Consider the following 18,653-nt stretch of genomic DNA (forward strand, 5'->3'; position numbering starts at 1 on the left):
CTCGGCGTATGTTTTTTGAGCCGACCTTTCACCTTTTTCTGTTGCTGTAAAACAATGATATATGCTTGCCTTTGTTGCGGCTATAATGAAGTTTGCCAGTAAATCTCGCTTAGTATAGCCGCCCCTTTCAGGAGGTCTCCCCCTGTGTAATTCCAGTGCGCTCCTCACCCTGCGGCCCGTGACTCCTTTTATCCACTCCTTTGCTGTCCGCCATACCTCTCCCGCCTGTCTGCAGTCGTAGAGGATGTGCCAGGCCGTGGCCTGGCTTCCAGGGCATGCTCTGCACACTGAGTTTTCTCGCAATCCCGACCGCGACAGGAAAACGGCGTCTGCCAGGCGATCATGTGCCAGTCTCCAAGACACCTCCCCCTCCCTCCCCAGGACTGGCGCCGTCCAGAAGGCTTTCCAGCACGTAGACTCTCCCCATATGCCGTCCTTGTAGGGCCACTTCTCTTTGTTTTTTTTGGCAACGATTTCTCGGTAAATATCGCTTTTGTGTATGGGAAACGTTCGCGTTCGCTTCGACAGCTCGCTCCGGAAACCGAAGGGGAGAGATTCCTCCGTCGGGGGCCAAGATGTGGGGAGAGGTCCTCCGTTTTCCCCGGACCTCACGTCCATTGTGTCGAGGGCGCTTTTCAATGAGGAGTAGAAACCGTTCCTCTTAGGCCTGGTCTCGAGGAAGTAGGAAACGAAGATTTTCCACGGTTGAACTTCACCTGTGACGTACCGTTGAAAGAAATTTATCCTCATAGCGGTAATTTTTGCCTGCACGTCAGTCAGCCCCAGTCCTCCGCACCCGAGCGGGGCCGTCAGCACGGCTCCGGCAACCCAGTGTTTTCGGCCCCTACCCCACACAAAATCCGTGAGGGCGGCTTGCACCCGCCGGATGCATTGAGGGCTAATGCATTGGGTCTGTAGGCGGTACCAGATGGTCGGGGCCACGAACTGATTTACGACCCTTGTCCTTCCTCTCACGGAAAGGGCCCCTGAAGCCGCTTCCCACCTCCTCAATCCGTTTTGAATTTTTACCTCCAGGTCTTCCTCTAGTCCTTCTCTCTCTTTGATGGTGTCATTTTTAAAAACCACTCCGAGGAATCGGGCACCTTCGGTGGAGATCGCGAAGGGTCCGAGCCTATCCGTGCGCCCGCGCCAGGACCCGACGTACATCCCTTCAGTCTTGTTCTCGTTTAGTTCTGCTCCCGAGAGGGCGGCGTACGAATCGAATGATTTTATCACATTTCTTACAGCGTCGTTCTCCGAAAAGAATAAAGTTACGTCATCTGCGTATGCTGATAGCGTAATATGTGCTTCTTGAGTGGGGAGTGGAAAACCTGTAATTTTAGTTTTAAGGATGTGGAGTAGTGGCTCTAGGGCCAGTGCGTACAGCTGGCCGGAGAGCGGACATCCTTGTCTTATGCCTCGCTTAAAGGGGATTGGAGGAGTCAGACTATTGCCAACCCTAACGAGGCATGATGCGTCCTCGTAAATTGTACTTAAAGTTTTTATGAAATTTTCGCCAAAATTCATGCGTCTCAATACATTGAATAAAAAATCATGGCGAACTTTGTCGAAAGCGCCCTTTTGGTCCAGACTTAATATGGCCAGTGGAGAATTAGTTTCATTCGCATATGCGATAATGTCACGAATTAGGGACAGGTTATCTAAGATGGTTCTGCCTGTGACGCCGCACCCTTGCTCGGGGGATACCACCTCTCGCATTGCCGACGACAGTCTCATGGAAAGGGCCTTCGCAATTATTTTGTAATCGGTGGTGGTGATCGAGATTGGTCTCCAGTTCTTCAAATTTGTTCTGTCTCCTTTTTTATGAATTAAATTCAGAACGGCCCATCTGCTGGAGATAGGGAGCATGCCTCTCTCTAGGCTAGCGTCGACCATTGACGCGAAGGGCTTCGCGAGGAGAGTCCAAAAGGTCTTATAGAATTCGGACGTTAGGCCATCGATTCCTGGTGCTTTCTTTCGGTTCAAGCTGTAGAGTGCAGTGCGGAGATCCTCTGGGGTCAGGGGCGCCTCCATCCGCGCTTTACTCTCCGCCGTCAATTCCGGCTGCCGCCGCGAAAGAATAATAAAATCGTCCTCCTGCAGCTCTGAGTCTGTCTGTACGGGGGCTTGAAAGACTTTTTCATAATAGTCTTTTACGTACTTCACAAGATGCTGCTGTTCGGAGAGGATAGTGCCGTCGTCTGTTTCCAATGACGTCAGGGGGGGTCGATGCATCCGTGTCACCGATCTTGAGAGAGCAGTCCCCAACGGATTCTCCGAAGACGCTATCTCTTCCCATCCCTCGATCGCCGTCGCTCTCTCGCCTACCTCCTTGTACGTGCGCCTTATTTCTTCCCTCGCCTTCATCGCCTCCTCTCCTCGAGTCGTCGCCTCCGTCGCCTCGAGCGATCTCATGTGGGATATGTTTCGGTCTTTACTAAGGCGTACATAAATCCTGGTGGCGGCTCTAATCTCAAATTTTAAAGTTTCCCAAGCGACGACGGGGTCCCCGCTCTCGTGGGTAGACGTCACTTCCTCGATAATTGTCGACATGAATTCGACAAATTCTTCGTTATCAAGTAAGTAGTTGTAGAATTTCCAGTACGGGGGAGGTGGTTTTATAACATCCTGGATGGTGAAGTCTATGGATAGAGCCATGTGGTCCGAGAACGAGGCTCGCCTTTCGATGGAGGATATTTTCTGTATGTTGTCTGTGTATATCCTGTCCAGGCGGGATGCAATATTGGGGTCGGCCGCAGAGTGGTACGTATACCCTTCCCTCCTTCCGTGCCTTTCCCTCCATACGTCTGATAGAGAGTGCTTCCTAATGAGTGCGGCGAGACGCCTCGCCTTCGTAGGCTCCCTCTCTATCCTCGATGAGCGGTCGTGACGAGGCGACAGCGTGCAATTATAATCACCAGCCAGTATGGTGAGATCTGGATGATAGTCTTCCGCCCTCCCTTGCTCGAGTGCGTCGTCCATCTTCCGTATCACTTCACCAGCTATGTCCTTGTCGTTAGGTATGTAGCTGTTAATAACGCGTAAGGTGGAGCCTGAGCTAAATTCGAAACGATGCTCTGTAGCATGCCCCGGATAGATGGTGTTTTCCTTCGTTATGTTGGGGGCGAGGTTCTTTTTTATTGCGATGCCAGTTCCCGCGGCTACTCTGTGGGTGGGGTTGAGGCTGAAAGAATAGCCGAGGCTGCGGAGGCAGGGTTGGAGATGGTCCGCGTTTGTTTCCTGCATAAGTAGGATATCTGGTTCCCACCGCTGGATGAAAAATTTGAGCTGTTGACTTTTTACGTTGCTGGCTACAGAACGCACGTTTAGGGTGGTCAGGTTGATGGTCTTCCCTCTGACGGACGTCATTGATTATGCGGTGGTTTGTTAGTTAGGGCCTTAAAAAACCTGTGGATCCTCATATCTAACGCAACATCTTTAACCGCTTTCTTCTCGACAAGCTCTCTCAACGTTTCGACGAGGGCATGCGTGTCTGAAAAAAAATTCTTAGCCATGTCCGTAATGTTCTTCTTTCCTTTCGTTTCTTTCAGGAATAAAATGAGTTTTGGACTATCTAAAAATCCTTCTTGTGGATGGTTGTTGAGGTAATCTTCTATCTCTTTGTATCCCCGTTCATCGGATGGGGTGGGGATTAATCGTTTTCTTTGGGGAGACGTTCTTTCCTCCGCCCTGACGTGTTTCCTTTTTGTTTGGCCTTGCACTTGAGAGAGGCTAGTTGGTGCGTGCGGGTTGTTTGTTTGATGATCTTCCGTTGCTGCTTCGGTGGCGTGGGAATCAAGATTATGGTCTGTGGCAACCAATTCGTCCGAGGAGGGGTTTTTTGCGGCGTGTTGGGTGGGTAAAGGTAGCGGGGTGGAGTGAGAAGTCTTGGTCTCGGGGGGCGTGTCGTTGCCGTCATTATTTTCATGATTGGCAACGTCCGCTTCCTCGGTGGGGTGAGGAGGGAGAGGAATTTGGGTGATAATATTTTTTTTCGGCGCTATGATTTGGTGATCTGCACCTCCGGGGGTGGGGGTCTTAAGTGATGCGGCCGGCGCGTCATTATTATGTTGTTTTTTGCCGTCGTTTATGCGAGGGTTAAAATTCGCCCTGCTTTCCCTTCCCTGGTCGAGATTGGCCTTGCAGGCGGAGGCAAAATGTCCGTCTTCGTTGCATCTAAAGCACCGAGGGTCATTAAAGTTGAAGAAAATTCGGTGCTTGGCGGGGCCGAAATCCAAGAGCAGCGACTCGGGTACAATCACACCTTCCCGACGTACGATGAAGACCTGCTTCCTCCACGACTCGACGTGGCTTAGATCATCTCTTTTTATTCCCACGCCCAGGGTGGTGACGGGGCTCACGACTCTTCCTATTTGGGAGATAATTTCCAACAAATCGGGAATCGGGAATTCTGGGGGCACGTTTGAGACGACTAGCCGCTCCACTTGCTGAACCATGCGGTTCGCAATTAAAAAATTATTCATTATGGTGAGACCTCCTTTATTCATCATGAAGTCGTTTAAAATGTCTTCATTCTTCAAATAGAAACAAACGCGATCCCCTGGAAGTTTTGTGGCGTGCGTTATCTGTCTCCCGCCCACCTCTTCGGCCATCGCCTCGATGTATTGGGCTATGGGAACGCCTGGGAGGCCGTTGAAAATAATTCCCGTCTTCCTTGTGGGGCCCGATTTCAATGGTATTATTTTTTTCGTTACGAATTTAAAAGGTTGGGGTGGGTTATCGCCGTTGCTTTGGGCTTGTCGATTTTCCTTCCCTCCTGTCACCCGCGCGTAGCTGACTAACGGTCTGCCCCGTTGGGGTGCGTCGCTAATGCTCGCGACTTCGCCTTCGCATCGAATAGGGTCCGCCCCGCTTACCGCACTCGATCCCCCTCCCCTTGCCGTCGCCGCGAGCGAGCGTGGCCTCGTCTCAGCTGAAGAGGTGATTTCCCCATCCCTCGTCGCCTGAGTAATGGGGAAAGCGGTGTCCGGGGGACGGCTTACGTCACGGGCATCGGAACTTTGAGTATCTATGGCTCCACTACTTGCATGGACAAATGAATTATGAATTCCGTAATTAATTTCGGTCGGTGAAACTTTGCCAGTGATAGAAGAGAAAGGGAGTGAGCGGACACCGATAGTTGTCGGAATGCGCCTTACTGTGGTAGTTAAAATACCGCCTTCGCGGCGCAATACTGTCGTCGGCGATTTTATTTCGTCATTTAGTGACTCCAGGGATAATGACAGATTACGTGAACTTCTGTAATTAATCGGAGGGGCTGTAGTGGCAACCTGAGCACGTCTCTGAGGTGACGACGGAGCACTTCTTACCCTCCTATCGTTAGTCGTGTCGCCGAGTTGACTGGAAGACGGAGACATCCTCCTTGGTGAATGCGGTGGGCTGATCATCTTCGACATAATGTCTGGTGAGTTGATAATTGCAGTATATCCGATACAATTGTTGTCTCGGTGTGAAAAAGAAGAGCACTTAGCTGGTCTTCTCGTTTCCTCTCTCACCGACTCCGAGGTGTCGGCGAGGATGGGTAACGAAACGAGATCCAAGATTTGACGCGAGTGTTTTTTAGTCACTTTTCGGTGAAATCAAGCACTAATTCGATTTAAAATCGAACACTAGAGATGCGTGTGGTATCACGCAACGATTAACAACTATTCCGAAGCACTTACAAGAAAAAAACTTCGCAAATACTCCGATAGAAACACTTGAAAGTGATGAGCTCGGGAGCGCAGTCGAAACACGTCCGCTCTGCTCGGCGTCTCAAGTTGTTGTTGTTTTTTGTATTGTTGCTGTTGTTGATGTTGTTGTTGTTGTTGTTTTTGTTGTTGTTGCTGTTGTTGTTGTTGTATTTGTTGTTGTTGTTGTTTATGTTGTTTTATTTGTTGTAGTTGTTGTTGTTGTTGTTGTTGTTTATGTTGTCGTTCTTGTTATTGTATTTGTTGTTGTTGTTGTTGTTGAAAATATTGTCGTTGAAAATGTTGTTGTTGAAAATTTTGTCGTTGAATATGTTTCCGCTGAAAATGCTGTCGTTGAAAATGTTGTCGATGAAAATGTTGTCGTTGAAAATGTTGTCGTTGAAAATGTTGTCGTTGAAAATATTGTCGTTGAAAATGTTGTCGTTGAAAATGTTGTCGTTGAAAATATTGTAATTGAAAATGTTGTCGTTGAAAATGTTGTCGTAGAAAATGTTGTCGTTGAAAATATTGTCGTTGAAAATGTTGTCTTAGAAAATGTTGTCGTTAAAAATGTTGTTGCTGAAAATGTTGTCGTTGAAAATGTTGTCGTTGAAAATGTTGTCGTTGAAAATTTTGTCGTTGAAAATGTTGTCGTTGAAAATGTTGTCGATGAAAATGATGTCGTTGAAAATGTTGTCGTTGAAAATGTTGTCGTTGAAAATGTTGTCGTTGAAAATGTTGTCGTTGAAAATGTTGTCGTTGAAAATGTTGTCGCTGAAAATGTTGTAATTGAAAATGTTGCCGTTGACAATGTTGTAATTGAAAATGTTGTCGTTGAAAATGTTGTCGTTGAAAATGTTGTCGTTGAAAATGTTGTCGTTAAAAATTTTGTTGCTGAAAATGTTATCGTTGAAAATGTTGTCGTTGAAAATGTTGTCGTAGAAAATGTTGTCGTTGAAAATTTAGTCGATGAAAATATTGTCGTTGAAAATGTTGTCGTTGAAAATGTTGTCGTCGAAAATATTGTCGTTGAAAATGTTGTCGTTGAAAATGTAGTCGTTGAAAATATAGTCGTTGAAAATGTAGTCGTTGAAAATGTTGTTGTTGAAAATGTTGTAGTTGTAAATGTTGTCGTTGAAAATGTTGTCGTTGAAAGTGATGTCGCTGAAAATGTTGTCGTTGAAAATGTTGTTGTTGAAAATGTTGTTGTTGAATATGTTGTTGTTGAAAAAAATGTTGTTGAAAACGTTGTTGTTGAAAATGTTGTTGTTGAAAATGGTGTTGTTGAAAATGTTGTTGTTGTTGAAAATGTTGTTGTTGTTGAAAATGTAGTTGTTGTTGAAAATGTTGTTGTTGTTATTGTAAACGATGTTGTTGTTGTTGTTGCTGTTGTTGATGTTGTTGTTGTTGTTGTTTTTGTTGTTGCTGTTGTTATTGTTGAATTTGTTGTTGTTATTGTTGTATTTATTGTTGTTTTATTTGTTGTAGTTGTTGTTTTTGTTGTTGTTGTTGTTAATGTTGTTGTTTTTGTTGTTGTATTTGTTGTTGTGGTTGTTGTTGTTGAAAATATTGTCGTTGAAAATGTTGTTGTTGAAAATGTTGTCGTTGAAAATGTTTCCGCTGAAAATGTTGTCGTTGAAAATGTTGTAGTTGTAAATGTTGTCGTTGAAAATGTTGTCGTTGAAAATGATGTCGTTGAAAATGTTTTCATTGATAATGTTGTCGTTGAAAATGTTAATGTTGAAAATGTTGTTGTTGTTGAAAATGTTGTTGTTGTTGAAAATGTTGTTGTTGTTGTTGTTTTTGATGTTGTTGTATTTGTTTTTGCTGTTGTTGATGTTGTTGTTGTTGTTGTTTTTGTTGTTGCTGTTGTTGTTGTTGAATTTGTGGTTGTTTTTGTTGTTGTTAATGTTTTTTTATTTGTTGTAGTTGTTGTTTTTGTTGTTGTTGTTATTGTTGTTGTTTATGTTGTTGTTTTTGTTGTTGTATTTGATGTTGTTGTTGTTGTTGTTGAAAATATTGTCGTTGAAAATGTTGTCGTTGAAAATGTTGTCGTTGAAAATGTTGTCGCTGAAAATGTTGTAATTGAAAATGTTGTCGTTGAAAATGTTGTCGTTGAAAATGTTGTAGATGTAAATGTTGTCGTTAAAAATGTTGTCGTTTCAAATGATTACGTTGAAAATGTTTTCATTGATAATTTTGTCGTTCAAAATGTTGTCGTTGAAAATGTTGTCGTTAAAAATGTTGTCGTTGAAAATGTTGTCGATGAAAATGTTGTTGTTGAAAATGTTGTTGTTCAAAATTGTTGTTGTTGAAAATGTTGTTGTTGAAAAAAATGTTGTTGAAAATGTTGTTGTTGAAAATGTTGTTGTTGAAAATGTTGTTGTGAAAATGTTGTTGCTGAAAATGTTGTTGTTGTTGAAAATGTTGTTGTTGTTGAAAATGTTGTTGTTGTTGTTGATGTTGTTGTTGTTGTTGTTGTTGTTATTGCTGTTGTTGATGTTGTTGTTGTTGTTGTTTTTGTTGTTGCTGTTGTTGTTGTTGAATTTGTTGTTGTTGTTGTTGTTGTTAATGTTTTTTTATTTGTTGTAGTTTTTGTTTTTGTTGTTGTTGTTGTTTATTATTATTATTATTATTATTCTATGGGGGGTTTTTTTAAAAGGTTTTATATATTTTTCGTCGTCACCTTGGTTTATTTCTCAATAAAATCATCATTTTCAGTCATTATTCTTTTTGCATCTCTTCACCGCCTTAACACTCTCCGAAGGGGAGGGCCGCGCACAGGGGAGGTCCGCCGAAGGGGCTGGTTACCGCAACCTTGGACCCCATCCCTCCGCGCATGTGGCCTCCCCTTCCGAGTGGTTAATGCCTCCGTGTGGTTCCGCCCTTGTTACTTCATTCTTTCTTCTCTATGGCGCAATCTTCACTTTTAAAATTGTGTCCCCTGACTCCGTTTCTTCCACTTCAGAAAGGACACCGCTCTGACACCACAAGTCAATAAAAGATTTTGTGTCGCCCTTGCATTTATGATATATATACTCCCTCCTGATTCTTCTTTCGATTCCTTTTTTTAAGTACTCGGCGTATGTTTTTTGAGCCGACCTTTCACCTTTTTCTGTTGCTGTAAAACAATGATATATGCTTGCCTTTGTTTCGGCTATAATGAAGTTTGCCAGTAAATCTCGCTTAGTATAGCCGCCCCTTTCAGGAGGTCTCCCCCTGTGTAATTCCAGTGCGCTCCTCACCCTGCGGCCCGTGACTCCTTTTATCCACTCCTTTGCTGTCCGCCATACCTCTCCGGCCTGTCTGCAGTCGTAGAGGATGTGCCAGGCCGTGGCCTGGCTTCCAGGGCATGCTCTGCACACTGAGTTTTCTCGCAATCCCGACCGCGACAGGAAAACGGCGTCTGCCAGGCGATCATGTGCCAGTCTCCAAGACACCTCCCCCTCCTTCCCCAGGACTGGCGCCGTCCAGAAGGCTTTCCAGCACGTAGATTCTCCCCATATGCCGTCCTTGTAGGGCCACTTCTCTTTGTTTTTTTTGGCAACGATTTCTCGGTAAATATCGCTTTTGTGTATGGGAAACGTTCGCGTTCGCTTCGACAGCTCGCTCCGGAAACCGAAGGGGAGAGATTCCTCCGTCGGGGGCCAAGATGTGGGGAGAGGTCCTCCGTTTTCCCCGGACCTCAAGTCCATTGTGTCGAGGGCGCTTTTCAATGAGGAGTAGAAACCGTTCCTCTTAGGCCTGGTCTCGAGGAAGTAGGAAACGAAGATTTTCCACGGTTGAACTTCACCTGTGACGTACCGTTGAAAGAAATTTATCCTCATAGCGGTAATTTTTGCCTGCACGTCAGTCAGCCCAAGTCCTCCGCACCCGAGCGGGGCCGTCAGCACGGCTCCGGCAACCCAGTGTTTTCGGCCCCTACCCCACACAAAATCCGTGAGGGCGGCTTGCACCCGCCGGATGAATTGAGGGCTAATGCATTGGGTCTGTAGGCGGTACCAGATGGTCGGGGCCACGAACCGATTTACGACCCTTGTCCTTCCTCTCACGGAAAGGGCCCCTGAAGCCGCTTCCCACCTCCTCAATCCGTTTCGAATTTTTACCTCCAGGTCTTCCTCTAGTCCTTCTCTCTCTTTGATGGTGTCATTTTTAAAAACCACTCCGAGGAATCGGGCACCTTCGGTGGAGATCGCGAAGGGTCCGAGCCTATCCGTGCGCCTGCGCCAGGACCCGACGTACATCCCTTCAGTCTTGTTATCGTTTAGTTCTGCTCCCGAGAGGGCGGCGTACGAATCGAATGATTTTATCACATTTCTTACAGCGTCGTTCTCCGAAATGAATAAAGTTACGTCATCTGCGTATGCTGATAGCGTAATATGTGCTTCTTGAGTGGGGAGTGGAAAACCTGTAATTTTAGTTTTTAGGATGTGGAGTAGTGGCTCTAGGGCCAGTGCGTACAGCTGGCCGGAGAGCGGACATCCTTGTCTTATGCCTCGCTTAAAGGGGATTGGAGGAGTCAGACTATTGCCAACCCTAACGAGGCATGATGCGTCCTCGTAAATTGTACTTAAAGTTTTTATGAAATTTTCGCCAAAATTCATGCGTCTCAATACATTGAATAAAAAATCATGGCGAACTTTGTCGAAAGCGCCCTTTTGGTCCAGACTTAATATGGCCAGTGGAGAATTAGTTTCATTCGCATATGCGATAATGTCACGAATTAGGGACAGGTTATCTAAGATGGTTCTGCCTGTGACGCCGCACCCTTGCTCGGGGGATACCACCTCTCGCATTGCCGACGACAGTCTCATGGAAAGGGCCTTCGCAATTATTTTGTAATCGGTGGTGGTGATCGAGATTGGTCTCCAGTTCTTCAAATTTGTTCTGTCTCCTTTTTTATAAATTAAATTCAGAACGGCCCATCTGCTGGAGATAGGGAGCATGCCTCTCTCTAGGCTCGCGTCGACCATTGACGCGAAGGGCTTCGCGAGGAGAGTCCAAAAGGTCTTATAGAATTCGGACGTTAGGCCATCGATTCCTGGTGCTTTCTTTCGGTTCAAGCTGTAGAGTGCAGTGCGGAGATCCTCTGGGGTCAGGGGCGCCTCCATCCGCGCTTTACTCTCCGCCGTCAATTCCGGCTGCCCCCGCGAAAGAATAATAAAATCGTCCTCCTGCAGCGCTGAGTCTGTCTGTACGGGGGCTTGAAAGACTTTTTCATAATAGTCTTTTACGTATTTCACAAGATGCTGCTGTTCGGAGAGGATAGTGCCGTCGTCTGTTTCCAATGACGTCAGGGGGGGTCGATGCATCCGTGTCACCGATCTTGAGAGAGCAGTCCCCGACGGATTCTCCGAAGACGCTATCTCTTCCCATCCCTCGATCGCCGTCGCTCTCTCGCCCACCTCCTTGTACGTGCGCCTTATTTCCTCCCTCGCCTTCATCGCCTCCTCTCCTCGAGTCGTCGCCTCCGTCGCCTCGAGCGATCTCATGTGGGATATGTTTCTGTCTTTACTAAGGCGTACATAAATCCTGGTGGCGGCTCTAATCTCAGATTTTAAAGTTTCCCACGCGACGACGGGGTCCCCGCTCTCGTGGGTAGACGTCACTTCCTCGATAATTGTCGACATGAATTCGACAAATTCTTCGTTATCAAGTAAGTAGTTGTAGAATTTCCAGTACGGGGGAGGTGGTTTTATTACATCCTGGATGGTGAAGTCTATGGATAGAGCCATGTGGTCCGAGAACGAGGCTCGCCTTTCGATGGAGGATATTTTCTGTATGTTGTCAGTGTATATCCTGTCCAGGCGGGATGCGATATTGGGGTCGGCCGCCGAGTGGTACGTATACCCTTCCCTCCTTCCGTGCCTTTCCCTCCATACGTCTGATAGAGAGTGCTTCCTAATGAGTGCAGCGAGACGCCTCGCCTTTGTAGGCTCCCTCTCTATCCTCGATGAGCGGTCGTGACGAGGCGACAGCGTGCAATTATAATCACCAGCCAGTATGGTGAGATCCGGATGATAGTCTTCCGCCCTCCCTTGCTCGAGTGCGTCGTCCATCTTCCGTATCACTTCAACAGCTATGTCCTTGTCGTTAGGTAGGTAGCTGTTAATAACGCGTAAGGTGGAGCCTGAGCTAAATTCGAAACGATGTTCTGTAGCATGCCCCGGATAGAGGGTGTTTTCCTTCATTATGTTGGGGGCGAGGTTCTTTTTTATTGCGATGCCAGTTCCCGCGGCTACTCTGTGGGTGGGGTTGAGGCTGAAAGAATAGCCGAGGCTGCGGAGGCAGGGTTGGAGGTGGTCCGCGTTTGTTTCCTGCATAAGTAGGATATCTGGTTCCCACCGCTGGATGAAAAATTTGAGCTGTTGACTTTTTACGTTGCTGGCAACAGAACGCACGTTTAGGGTGGTCAGGTTGATGGTCTTCCCTCTGACGGACGTCATTGATTATGCGGTGGTTTGTTAGTTAGGGCCTTAAAAAACCTGTGGATCCTCATATCTAACGCAACATCTTTAACCGCTTTGTTCTCGACAAGCTCTCTCAACGTTTCGACGAGGGCATGCGTGTCTGAAAAAAAATTCTTAGCCATGTCCGTAATGTTCTTCTTTCCTTTCGTTTCTTTCAGGAATAAAATGAGTTTTGGACTATCTAAAAATCCTTCTTGTGGATGGTTGTTGAGGTAATCTTCTATCTCTTTGTATCCCCGTTCATCGGATGGGGTGGGGATTAATCGTTTTCTTTGGGGAGACGTTCTTTCCTCCGCCCTGACGTGTTTCCTTTTTGTTTGGCCTTGCACTTGAGAGAGGTTAGTTGGTGTGTGCGGGTTGTTTGTTTGATGATCTTCCGTTACTGCTTCGGTGGCGTGAGAATCAAGATTATGGTCTGTGGCAACCAATTCGTCCGAGGAGGGGTTTTTTGCGGCGTGTTGCGTGGGTAAAGGTAGCGGGGTGGAGTGAGAAGTCTTGGTCTCGGGGGGCGTGTCGCTGCCGTCATTTTTTTTTTCATGATTGGCAACGTCCGCTTCCTCGGTGGGGTGAGGAGGGAGAGGAATTGGGTAGATAATAATTTTTTTCGGCGCTATGATATGGTGATCTGCACCTCCGGGGGTGGGGGTCTTAAGTGATGCGGCCGGCGCGTCATTATTATGTTGTTTTTTGCCGTCGTTTATGCGAGAGTAAATATTCGCCCTGCTTTCCCTTGCCTGGTCGAGATTGGCCTTGCATGCGGAGGCAAAATGTCCGTCTTCGTTGCATCTAAAGCACCGAGGGTCATTAAAGTTGAAGAAAATTCGGTGCTTGGCGGGGCCGAAATCCAAGAGCAGCGACTCGGGTACAATCACACCTTCCCGACGCACGATGAAGACCTGCTTCCTCCACGACTCGACGTGGCTTAGATCATCTCTTTTTATTCCCACGCCCAGGGTGGTGATGGGGCTCACGACTCTTCCTATTTGGGAGATAATTTCCAACAAATCGGGAATCGGGAATTCTGGGGGCACGTTTGAGACGACTAGCCGCTCCACTTGCTGAACCATGCGGTTCGCAATTAAAAAATTATTCATTATGGTGAGACCTCCTTTATTCATCATGAAGTCGTTTAAAATGTCTTCATTCTTCAAATAGAAACAAACGCGATCCCCTGGAAGTTTTGTGGCGTGCGTTATCTGTCTCCCGCCCACCTCTTCGGCCATCGCCTCGATGTATTGGGCTATGGGAACGCCTGGGAGGCCGTTGAAAATAATTCCCGTCTTCCTTGTGGGGCCCGATTTCAATGGTATTATTTTTTTCGTTACGAATTTAAAAGGTTGGGGTGGGTTATCGCCGTTGCTTTGGGCTTGTCGATTTTCTTTCCCTCCCGTCACCCGCGCGTAGCTGACTAACGGTCTGCCCCGTTGGGGTGCGTCGCTAATGCTCGCGGCTTCGCCTTCGCATCGAATAGGGTCCGCCCCGCTTACCGCACTCGATCCCCCTCCCCTTGCGCTCGCCGCGAGCGAGCGTGGCCTCGTCTCAGCTGAAGAGGTGATTTCTCCCTCCCTCGTCGCCTGAGTAATGGGGAAAGCGGTGTCCGGGGGACGATTTACGACACGGGCATCGGAACTTTGAGTATCTATGGCTCCACCACTTGCATGGACAAATGAATTATGAATTCCGTAATTAATTTCGGTCGGTGAAACTTTGCCAGTGATAGAAGAGAAAGGGAGTGAGCGGACACCGATAGTTGTCGGAATGCGCCTTACTGTGGTAGTTAAAATACCGCCTTCGCGGCGCAATACTGTCGTCGGCGATTTTATTTCGTCATTTAGTGACTCCAGGGATAATGAGAGATTACGTGAACTTCTGTAATTAATCGGAGGGGCTGTAGTGGCAACCTGAGCACGTCTCTGAGGTGAAGACGGAGCACTTCTTACCCTCCTATCGTTAGTCGTGTCGCCGAGTTGACTGGGAGACGGAGACATCCTCCTTGGTGAATGCGGTGAGCTGATCATCTTCGACATAATGTCTGGTGAGTTGATAATTGCAGTATATCCGACACAATTGTTGTCTCGGTGTGAAAAAGAAGAGCACTTTGCTGGTCTTCTCGTTTCCTCTCTCACCGACTCCGAGGTGTCGGCGACGATGGGTAACGAAACGGGATCCAAGATTTGACGCGAGTGTTTTTTAGTCACTTTTCGGTGAAATCAAGCACTAATTCGATTTAAACCGAACACTAGAGATGCGTGTGGTATCACGCAACGATTAACAACTATTCCGAAGCACTTACAAGAAAAAAACTTCGCAAATACTCCGATAGAAAAACTTGAAAGTGATGAGCTCGGGAGCGCAGTCGAAACACGTCCGCTCTGCTCGGCGTCTCAAGTTGTTGTTGTTGTTGTTGTTTTATTTGTTGTAGTTGTATTTGTTGTTGTTGTTGTTTATGTTGTTGTTGTTGTTGTTGTTGTTGTTGTTGTTGTTGTTGTTGAAAATATTGTCGTTGAAATTATTGTCGTTGAAAATGTTTCAGCTGAAAATTTGGCGTTGAAAATGTTGTCGTTGAAAATACTGTCGTTGAAAATGTTGTCGTTGAAAATGTTGTCGTTGAAAATGTTGTCGATGAAAATATTGTCGTTGAAAATGTTGTCGTTGAAAATGTTGTCGTTGAAAATGTTGTAATTGAAAATGTTGTCGTTGAAAATGTAGTAATTGAAAATGTTGTCGTTGAAAATGTTGTCGTTGAAAATGTTGTCGTTGAAAATGTTGTCGTTAAAAATGTTGTTGCTGAAAATGTTGTCGTTGAAAATGTTGTCGTAGAAAATGTTGTCGTTGAAAATGTTGTCGATGAAAATGTTGTCGTTGAAAATGTTGTCGTTGAAAATGTTGTCGTTGAAAATGTTGTCGTTGAAATGTTGTCGTTGAAAATGTTGTCGTTGAAAATATTGTCTTTGAAAATGTTGTCGTTGAAAATGTTGTAGTTGTAAATGTTGTCTTTGAAAATGTTGTCGTTGAAAATGATGTAGATGTAAATGTTGTCGTTAAAAATGTTTTCGTTGAAAATGATGTCGTTGAAAATGTTTTCATTGATAATGTTGTCGTTGAAAATGTTGTCGTTGAAAATGTTGTTGTTGAAAATTTTTTGTATTGTTGAAAATGTTGTTGTTGTTGAAAATGTAGTTGTTGTTGAAAATGTTTTTGTTGTTGTTGTTGTTGATGTTGTTGTTGTTGTTGCTGTTGTTAATGTTGTTGTTGTTTTTGTTGTTTTTGTTGTTGCTGTTGTTGTTGTATTTGTTGTTGTTGTTGTTGTTGTTGTTAATGTTGTATAATATTTTGTAGTTGTTGTTGTTGTTGTTGTTGTTGTTTATGTTGTTGTTTTTGTTGTTGTATTTGTTGTTGAAAATATATTCGTTGAAAATGTTGTTGTTGAAAATGTTAACGTTGAAAATGTTGCCGCTGAAAATGTTGTCGTTGAAAATGTTGTCGTTGAAAATGTTGTCGTTGAAAATGTTGTCGTTGAAAATGTTGTCGTTGAAAATGTTGTCGTTGAAAATGTTGTCGTTGAAAATATTGTCGTGAAAATGTTGTCGTTGAAAATGTTGTCGTTGAAATTGTTGTCATTGAAAATGTTGTCGTTGAAAATGTTGTCGTAGAAAATGTTGTCGTTGAAAATGTTGTCGTTGAAAATGTTGTCTTAGAAAATGTCGTTAAAAATGTTGTTGCTGAAAATGTTGTCGTTGAAAATGTTGTCGCTGAAAATGTTGTCGTTGAAAATGTTGTCGTTGAAAATGTTGTCGATGAAAATGTTGTCGTTGAAAATGTTGTCGTTGAAAATGTTGTCGTTGAAAATGTTGTCGTTGAAAATGTTGTCGTTGAAAATGTTGTAATTGAAAATGTCGTTGAAAATGTATAATTGAAAATGTTGTCGTTGAAAATGTTGTCGTTGAAAATGTTGTCGTTGAAAATGTTGTCGTTGAAAATTTTGTCACTGAAAATGTTGTAGTTTTAAATATTGTCGTTGAAAATGTTGTCGTTGAAAATGTTGTCGATGAAAATTTTGTCGTTGAAAATGTTTTCGTTGAAAATGTTGTCGTTGAAAATGTTGTCGTTGAAAATGTTGTCGTTGAAAATGTTGTAATTGAAAATGTTGTCGTTGAAAATGTTGTAATTGAAAATGTTGTCGTTGAAAATGTTAACGTTGAAAATGTTGTCGTTGAAAATGTTGTCGTTAAAAATGTTGTTGCTGAAAAAGTTGTCGTTGAAAATGTTGTCTTCGAAAATATTGTCGTCGAAAATGTTGTCGTTGAAAATGTTGACTTTGAAAATGTTGTCGTTGAAAATGTTGTCGTTGAAAATGTTGTCGTTGAAAATATTGTCGTTGAAAATGTTGTCGTTGAAAATATTGTCGTTGAAAATGTTGTCGCTGAAAATGTTGTCGTTGAAAATGTTGTCGTAGAAAAAGTTGTCGTTGAAAATGTTGTCGATGAAAATGTTGTCGTTGAAAATGTGGTCGTTGAAAATGTTATCGTTGAAAATGTTGTCGTTGAAAATGTTGTCGTGTTAAATGTTATTGTTAAAAATATTGTCGTTGAAAATGTTGTCGTTGAAAATGTTGTTGTTGAAAATGTTGTCGTCTAAAATGTTGTCTTCGAAAATGTTGTCGTCGAAAATGTTGTCGTTGAAAATGTTGTAATTGTAAATGTTGTCGTTCAAAATGATGTCGTTGAAAATGTTTTCATTGATAATGTTGTCGTTGAAAATGTTGTTGTTGAAAATGTTGTTGTTGTTGTTGAAAATGTTATTGTTGTTGAAAATGTTGGTGTCGTTGAAAATGTTGTTGTTGTTGAAAATGTTGTTGTTGTTGTTGTTTTTGATGATGTTGTTGTTGTTGTTGCTGTTGTTGATGTTGTTGTTGTTGTTGCTGTTGTTGTTGTTGAATTTGTTGTTGTTGTTGTAGTTAATGTTGTATTATTTGTTGTGATTGTTGTTGTTGTTTTTGTTGTTGTTGTAATTTATGTTGTTATTGTTGTATTTGTTGTTGTTGTTGTTGTCGAAAATATTGTCGTTGAAATTGTTGTCGTTGAAAATGTTGTCGTCTAAAATGTTGCCCCTGAAAATGTTGCCGTTGAAAATGTTGTTGAAAATGTTGTCGTTGAAAATGTTGTCGTTGAAAATGTTGTCGTTGAAAATGTTGTCGTTGAAAATGTGTTCGTTGAAAATGTGGTCGTTGATAATGTTGTCGTTGAAAATGTTTAATTGAAAATGTTGTCGTTGAAAATGCTGTCGTAGAAAATGTTGTCGTTGAAAATTTTTTCGTTAAAAATGTTGTTGCTGAAAATGTTGTCGTTGAAAATGTAGTCGTTGAAAATGTCGTCGTTGAAAATGTTGTCGTTGAAAATGTTGTCGTTGAAAATGTTGTCGTTGAAAATGTTGTCGTTGAAAATGTTGTCGTTGAAAATGTTGTCGTTGAAAATTTTGTCGTTGAAAATGTTGTAGTTTTAAATATTGTCGTTGAAAATGTTGTCGTTGAAAATTTTGTTGTTGAAAATGTTGTCGATGAAAATGTTGTCGTTGAAAATGTTGTCGTTGAAAATGTTGTCGTTGAAAATGTTGTCGTTGAAAATGTTGTCGTTGAAAATGTTGTCGTTGAAAATGTTGTCGTTGAAAATGTTGTAATTGAAAATGTAGTCGTTGAAAATGTTGAAATTGAAAATGTTGTCGTTGAAAATGTTGTCGTTGAAAATGTTGTCGTTGAAAATGTTGTCGTTAAAAATGTTGTTGCTGAAAATGTTGTCGTTGAAAATGTTGTCCTTGAAAATGTTGTCTTAGAAAATGTTGTCGTTGAAAATGTTGTCGATGAAAATGTTGTCGTTGAAAATGCTGTCGTTGAAAATGTTGTCGTTGAAAATTTTGACGTTGAAAATGTTGTCGTTGTAAATGTTATTGTTAAAACTATTGTCGTTGAAAATGTTGTCTTTGAAATTGTTGTATTGAAGATGTTGTCGTTGAAAATGTTGTCTTCGAAAATGTTGTCGTCGAAAATGTTGTCGTTGAAAATGTTGTCTTTGAAAATGTTGTCGTTGAAAATGAAGTCGTTGAAAATGTTGTCGTTGAAAATATTGTCGTTGAAAATATTGTCGTTGAAAATGTTGTCGTTTAAAATATTGTCGTTGAAAATGTTGTCGCTGAAAATGTTGTCGTTGAAAATGTTGTCGTTGAAAATGTTGTAGATGTAAATGTTGTCGTTAAAAATGTTGTCGTTTCAAATGATTACGTTGAAAATGTTTTCATTGATAATGTTGTCGTTCAAAATGTTGTCGTTGAAAATGTTGGTTTTGAAAATGTTTTGTATTGTTGAAAATGTTGTTGTTGTTGAAGATGTAGTTGTTGTTGAAAATGTTGTTGTTGTTGTTGTTGTTGCTGTTGTTGATGTTGTTGTTGTTGTTGTTGTTGTTTTTGTTGTTGCTGTTGTTGTTGTTGTTGTTGTATTTGT

This window comes from Ischnura elegans, chromosome 7 (genome assembly GCF_921293095.1).
Source record: "Ischnura elegans chromosome 7, ioIscEleg1.1, whole genome shotgun sequence".
Classification (NCBI taxonomy): domain Eukaryota; kingdom Metazoa; phylum Arthropoda; class Insecta; order Odonata; family Coenagrionidae; genus Ischnura; species Ischnura elegans.